This window comes from Amblyomma mixtum, chromosome 3 (assembly GCF_055824585.1).
Source record: "Amblyomma mixtum isolate Tamu chromosome 3, ASM5582458v1, whole genome shotgun sequence".
NCBI classification, from domain to species: domain Eukaryota; kingdom Metazoa; phylum Arthropoda; class Arachnida; order Ixodida; family Ixodidae; genus Amblyomma; species Amblyomma mixtum.
This window is the reverse complement of record NC_143014.1, coordinates 52,490,010-52,497,768: the sequence shown is the minus strand read 5'-3', so window position 1 is coordinate 52,497,768 and position 7,759 is coordinate 52,490,010.

Genomic DNA, 7,759 nt, shown 5'->3' with positions numbered 1-7,759 from the left:
CGATGGAGAATTAGGCGGCACTTGGGTTCGAAGCGCGGTCCTCTTGCACACGAGGCGGATGCTCTACCTCAATGTCATCGCTTCATTCTTCAAAGAGGAGCATGAACAACGATGCTTGACGGAGTCCTCGCGTAGATGGTATGTGAGATAATACCTGTACCAAATGCTTTGATGCTTTAAATGGGCAACACTACTTTTCGGAACGGCACCATTTATTTTCAGATCATGGGACTGGGTATCTCGATATGTGCGAAAGGTCACATAAACGTGAGGGAAAAGAAGCCCAGCTCCTTTCAAAAGGCTTTTACGTGCGTCACTACCTAGGAGAGGCACATACAGTTACTTGTTTAGCAGCCTCAACATTGTGCTGTTTCATCAGCCCTGTATGCGCTAAACAGCCGCATTCAGCGTCAGAAAGTAAGCAAGGGCTTTTCTTCCTTCTCGAATCAACTTGAGCGGAAACGTTTCGGTCAATTTGTGCACAGTTTCTTGAGTAGGTATACTACAATGCTCCGCACAGGCAGACACAACTGTCATCTATGTTACGACAACGAAATAGACAGAATAGAAATGAAATTGAAACCTGACCATAGAGCATGTGCAACTCGCGCCAGGAACCGATTGCGTGCAGCGAAGAAAGCGGAACCATTATCGCAACAGGAAAACAAGAGTGTGCGGGCTGAAGTGGAAAGCCGCTGCCCGGCTTCTGCCGCCACCTTGTCGCGTCGCACATTGAGGGAGTTGATAGCGGATGTTGTAAACACTCTTATCTCCGACACTGCTAATCTTGTTCCTGGTTGGCAGTATTACTAAGTGTTCGCTGAAACCCCGGACCCATGTCGTGTCACTCCAGGAGCTTTCACCCGTCAGTCGATGTGTTTGTGTAACGAAGATAGAAGTCAATGCCCAGCTAGATGTCTTTTCTCGTCGTCTCGAGGGCGATTTGTGGTCTGAAACAACAGAAACAAAAAGCGAATATAATTATAGCTTTTACTTCACAGGGTTCAAGTGGACGACTACTCGGGCAGCATTTGCAGCTCGTCGTGTTTGCGACACTCGGTGCAAGGCGCTCGATGCATTATGTACACATCCAGCGCGCACAGACGACGACACAAGCGTTGCAAAAACTGGAAGCAGCCTCCCTCACAAGAATTTTTGTTTAGGTGCATGGTGCAGGAGTTCTCATGAACAGACTCAACATGCCATGTTGAAGTTAAGTTTTGACCAGGAGATGCCCATGTTGGTGAAATACTGAGGCAGGGTTGAATTTCGATGGAAAAGTTAGTACGCCTTAGCTGTATTCTGATGCACTACATCGCTGACAGTGCTATGCCGAGAAAAGTGCTCTTGTAACTCGATAAACCGATTTCTAAAAATGGCAGAGCATCTTAAGTGAAACACTCGGCATATAGAAGGCATAGTGACACTATTGAAAAAAAAAAATGCGCTCTATCCTATCGTGAAGAGCAGGTGGAAGCATGAGGTCATTGCAGCAAGGGTGTAGCACGTTCTGTAATGCGCCACATAAACTACTGTAGCAGCACACCGTTACTGGCCAGGTCATTTGGCTGCTGGACGTGCTGGTGCAGGAGTAGGCAGCGGGCATGATCTCACTGGCTGCTTCCGAAGCTTGAGGAGCCTCCCCGTTCAGTGGCCTTTTCTTAGCTGGACAGCGTGCTCAGCTTCCTTTGCCGTTTTTGGCGCTTTACGTGCCGCCCCGTGCAGGCGCTTCTATTTTCCGGGATGGGCGGCGCGCTCAATGCATTTCGCTGCTTACTCTGTTTGATGTGCTTAGCCCTCACTCACTCTACATCGGCCTTGGCGACGCGTTCAGCCGCCTTCTCACATTCGTGTGCAGCTACGTAAAGCAGCCACTGTCGACATGGTCGAGACTTTATAACTCTTCACTCTACAGGCTGCACTGCACGGCCGGGGCGCCAGCGTTACTGCCACCGAGCATTTGGAAACGCAGAACCAACGGATGAAAGATGACAATGACACCGCTTTACGACACGTAGCACGGAAGGGGCTACCAGTTAGAGCACACAGCCCGACAGGCTGCGACAATGGCCGCGCTAAAACCATTAAAAAAGTTCTCCGTATAAGACAACATAGCATCGAACATCAATAGGAAATACAAACGGAATCCCGTAGGTTATGATCACTTATAATGGTCCTCCACCGTATCTGAAAGACTAGAACGGGTGTTGGGTCACTGATGTTCAGGCTTTCATTCGGGCAGGAATGGAGCGCGAACAGCGTCTGTAGACAAAACAAATTATTTTACACGTGTATACTATCAGCTGTGGTGTACAACTAGCTCGATTCATGTTTCACGGTAAAGGGTCTACCGAAGTACATGTTCACGAGCCCCTTGTAAAGGGAATAGAAAAGTGTGACACAAGCGTGTTCGCGTTTCATTCCGGCTTGACTGTGCATTCTTCACATTGTACATTTTTCAGGCGTACCACTTGAAGAAATATCCCCCTGACTGGGTAAGGTCCTTGATCAGCTGGCAGTGCTTAACAAGTTTTAGTTGTTCCCGCTGGTTAAAAGTGTGCTTAGCGTACCTCGATTTTGTTGCGCTTTATTCACTATGTCTAAACCAGGCAAAGAATACAGCAATAATGCAGGCGGTGGCCGAGTGTCCCAAGGCACCGAGAGGCGGAGCTGCTTCGTTTGAGCTGGCGTTGGTTCGATTCCCGCTGGTATTCATGACAAATTTTTTTTTTTGCTGACTGCCATTCGGAAGGAAAATTCTAGAGAGTTTCCAATAGGTACGACTTCAGATTCTCGGTTCTTTTCCGGACGTAGACACACACACAGACACATATACACAGATATGCACAGAAAGAAGAAACAGGACACTCGCTAGACTTGCAACTGAAACTTTACTGACCGAAGGAAGTATTTATACATTCTTTTTTCTTCTTTCCCCTCTTTTTTTCTCTAGTACTACTGGTGCCCCATAACAGCTGCTACCGTTTAATATGAAGAGAATACAACATAAGAAAACAACAAAAAGAATAGATGCCGGTGACAGTGAGAAAACTATACCAGATAGAAGTTCACACTGGAAAGGCAGTGACATACAACATGAAAGATGCCTACAGAGATCAAACAGATAAAGACATGAAATAATAAGAGCAGTGGGAGACCTAAAGGCCGCAAATGTAATGCGATAGTGGAAATGAATGACGTAAACCCTGCGTATGAAAACTAAAAACTAAAACTAAAAAAAAACACCGCACAAAGTAAAACACTCGTGGAAGCACGCCAGAAAATCGACATTGCAACTTTGAAAAAAACTGTAAAATACGGATAAAAGGTGTTTCGAAAGCCACAAAATAAGAGAAACGTGCCAAAACCAGGCAATGCGAAGAAAATAAAAGGTGAAGAAGGCCTTAAAAGAGGCTTAAAAACGACATTACAGAACATTGTGCAATCATGAAAATAAGACCACACATCGACTTATAGATTAAGTAGGTCCGCGGGTGGCTACTAAAAATCCACTTGTCATACGATGGAGTGAACTATGTACTCCTCCAAATAACTTCTTTCCTCGGTTGTGAGGGCGACTGAAGGTTTTGTGACGCATTTTCCTTTGGCCTTTGCTATGTGAAAGGCCTGAAGGATTTCCCTACCTTCTCGCGAGCTTTGCCTTCCTAATGCCATCGTTTCCTTCTATACAGGAACGCATGCTGGCTTGTGTGGGCACTGTTTACAATGTTAGGCCAGATGGCTTTCTGTGGAAACGGCTGAAACCTTCAGCGGTGCTCCTGCAGTCGTTTAGGCCGTTTAGGCAACGGTCAGTCTGTCCCACGTAGCCAGCCCCGCAGGGCAAGGGGATTTTATAGACGACGCGCTTGTGACACTTGACGTTTCTGTCACGGTGTTTCTTAGTGCAGTCAGTGTTATTTCTTTTTCCTTCGTTGACGATGCGGCTTAGTTTATTGGGCGCCGTTAGCACCACCTAGACGCCGTTTTTTTCGGCCACCTTCTTGAGTCGGTGATACAACCCGTGCGTGTAGTGCTCTATGGTTTACCCAACTGTATTGAGTTACATCTATACGGCACTTTTAGCAAACTATATGGTTGAGTTGACCAACTCCGCCACTTTGTTCAGAGAATATCACAGGGGATCAAGAAAGATTTCAGCACTATATACTTGGTGACTGCCCTCGGTTTCACCGGGAACGAATATTCCTAGATGCAGCGTTCTAGCAGTTGGATTCTTGTCCCCTAACGGAAGCCCAAGTCCTGGGGCTTAGCCCAAACCTTCGTATGAGAAAAAAACCTTCAAGGCGCTCTTTCAATACCTGAAGAACACAGACTTGCGCTGCAGACTATACACTCTCTGTGTTCGTCCTGTCTTCTCACGGTGTAACTAGTGATCTTCACAGACGCTTTCAACATCGTGCTCTGATCTTCCATTCCTCTCCATGGAATGGAGAAGAATTCCATGGGTAGTTAATCTTCCTGCTTTTCCATAATTCTGTTTCTGTCTATCTGACTGACAAGGATCTTTCATTTTAGAAGTCCCGCTAACAGATCAGGCTCTCCAGCGAAGAAATATGCAAATAACGTTTTCCAAACAACAGTACTCAAGAGATGCGTGCGACAATTTACTCGACTGGATTGTTGCGAAACACACAGGATGCTTGCGCCTTAGTAGCTCACAAACGTATCTCCTTGCAACCTTTTCCGTCTTTTTAATGCGCTAGCAATAAGACCCCCGCTAACCGATTTCGCCACTCCATGTCTGGCTCCACCGCTTAGCTATGTGGGCCACCTAGGTCAGGTGACCTTGTGACGTCATCACAACCTACCTACCGGAATGTGCGAACGGAGTGACAGAGACGTCGTCCTGTAAGCAGTTACACATGCAGGAGGTGGGAACACAAACTACACAGGCGCAGCTCAGAAAAACTAATCCAAAGAACGGGCGCAAGATTTAGTTAGCGCAGTGTGCTCCGACTCGGGTTCGCAGAACGAAACACCAGAACACTGTGTGAATTGTTCTGCTCGAGTCGCGCGCAGCGACATTTGACGCTGTAATGAACTACATTACAAAAGCTGCATCGTGTGGGTGAGAACCCTACCCCTACTTTTGTGCTCTTCATTTCGGAGGTTATGCTACTATATGCTCTGAAACAACTCCTCGGAGCGTCACCTGTCAGTTAATTCATCTGCATCTCAAAGGCTACCCCACGTGCGCTGTACAAACGCTTTCCTTCTTCTCACCTAGCTTAACGAAAGACGCCAACCAGCGATTTATCCTGCTTTGTCGAGAGAAGCGGAAAAGACCCCTCCCCCAAGGGTAACGGTTACCAGCGTTTTCTTAGTGTTTTTACTTTCGTCCTCTCCTCATGTTTCTCGTCCATGATGACGCTATAAGCCTGAAGCTTTTCCTCCTTTGCACGCGAGATGCATTGCGCGCCTTAGAATTATTCACACCACGTGCGTGTACCGCGCTCAGTTCGAGCTAAGGACGGGAACCGGCTCTTGTGATACAAATCTACACCGCACCGAGCCCGAAGTAAAGGACATCTAAGTAGCCCGAGCACGACCCGCAAACCGGGCCAGATAGCGACTTTCGGGTTGGCGCGATCCTACCAGATTGTTCAACCAACAAAGCCGGCGCTCTCTGGTACCATAAGAGTATTTTTGGGATTTTTTTCCTTCTTGGGCTGCTCGGTTTTCCAGATCTTTTATCGTGTCAAAATAAATTACACGTATATTAATGCCAAAAAATTCTACCGCTCATCAGCAACTAAACACGGCGTAAAAATCCCACATGACATCTCCGTGGTATGAAAGAAAAATAAAATTTCCTCCAAACGTGCTGGGACAACCCATGAATTTCGACTGCGAGGCGAGCACGCAACCCATATATACAGGCCACAAAACTGCGTTGTTTCGTGGTGAACAAAGGTAAACGTGTATATGCCTTGCCTTACTACTGTATGCTGTTGAGTAAGAGTGTCATTAGAAAGGAAGAAAAAATAAAAAATAAGAAAATAAGACGTAAAAGAGAAATAAAAATTGAAAAAAAAAAATGCTTTCGCATTTAAAGCAGGTAAGTACTCTTAAGTGCCCTCAGTAACCATTAGTTCGCAGTTCATGTCCTATACATGCGAGTTCCCTACAAAAACATGTGCATAATATACAGGCACTATAAACACGAATGAGCCTATATGGGGGTAGAAAGAGAGTAAGCTGTACTCTATCGCGCTCCCCTTTAAGGCAGGGCATGCCTCTGTTCAAGAGATGATTTCGACCACTAAGTATACAGAATGCTTACTCTGGGCAACGGAGGCATATTATAAGCGCAAAACATGATGACTTCATGTATTTGTCAATTACAGGAAGCTTTTAAACGCGGCATCGGAGTTCTTGAGGTTAGCGAATGGAGGAGATTGAAACCTCCGCTAAAGCGTAGTACCTGCTATAACTTCGCGTGTTTTGAAGTGGGAATTGGCTTTCTTTGACAGCCGCAAATATTGCACATTTTTAGTGATGAAAATCTACCCCAGGGATTGGGCAGGATAGCCTGCCCCTATAAGGCAGGGCGCTAGAGGACAGCTTACTCTCTTTTTACTCCTAAATAGGCTAATGCATGTTTAGGGTGTACCGTAGCGCAGGCCACACACATGAGTGGTTGTCAGTCAGTGTCCACACGTAGTGGTTTAGTTGTGAAGCTCGACAACGCTTCAGGTCAGCCAAAGCGCCCTGCAGCAGCCCACTAAAGCCCACTTTTCGCAAAACCAACAAGTGAAGAATGAATTTTCAGGCAGCATTCTACGCTCCAGATATTTGAAGTGTTTCACAATTCGATTTTTAATCACAAGAAGCACAGCATCTGGTAATTAAATTAACTAACGCGACGTCACATGTTCTAGAGCACAGTCGTAAATATCGTGCGATATATATATATATATGCACGATATGTCGAGCACAAAACACCCTGCAATGAAAATGTGCGAGAATATGCCTGGAGAACGCCTTTCATCAAAATGAAATATGCAAATATATCTCCTCTTGGATACCGCACATTGAAAAAAAAAGAGAATTTCCACCAAATTTTGACGGCAGCAACAACCACTACATTCATTTTCCGATCGTGGAATTTGAATCCGCGAAAAGCATATGTATAGAAAGGAAACTAATTACACCGACTCTGAGTGTCTTTTATTAGCTTACAACGATCACAGCAGACTTTCTAGTGCCCTGTGCGTTATTTTTTTTTATTCCTTTTCAATGAATTTCGTGCGCTATATGCGCTATAGCAATTCTGTTGAAACATGTCTATGCATGGCATGTGTCAATGAGGTTTTACAGACTTTTGTTTTTAAAGCTTAGGGAACACTTTAGTAAGAAGTGCACTTATTTATGCGCGAGAAACCAAATGACTTGCTGCTGAGACAACTCTAAATAGAACGCATAGGCGAGGCATACTGCCGCTGTACACAGACACGCGTAACATGAGCTGTCGTCAACGACATCTTGACTGAGCGGCTGCTGCAGAGCATGAATGCGTTATCTTACCACTACCACAGTGCTCTCATGCCTCCACATTTTGTATGCGGCCGCCCCGTGCGGAGTCGCTAGCATCCGGGAGCTCCCGGATGCTAGCGACACCGCACGTGGTGTATAATGGGTTCACACAGAGGAAACGATTGGCCAGTTTCCTCCTTACTGCCATTTAGGAGCCATCGCAACAATGCGCTTCTTCGCCCTACGAACCTGCGTCAGAAGT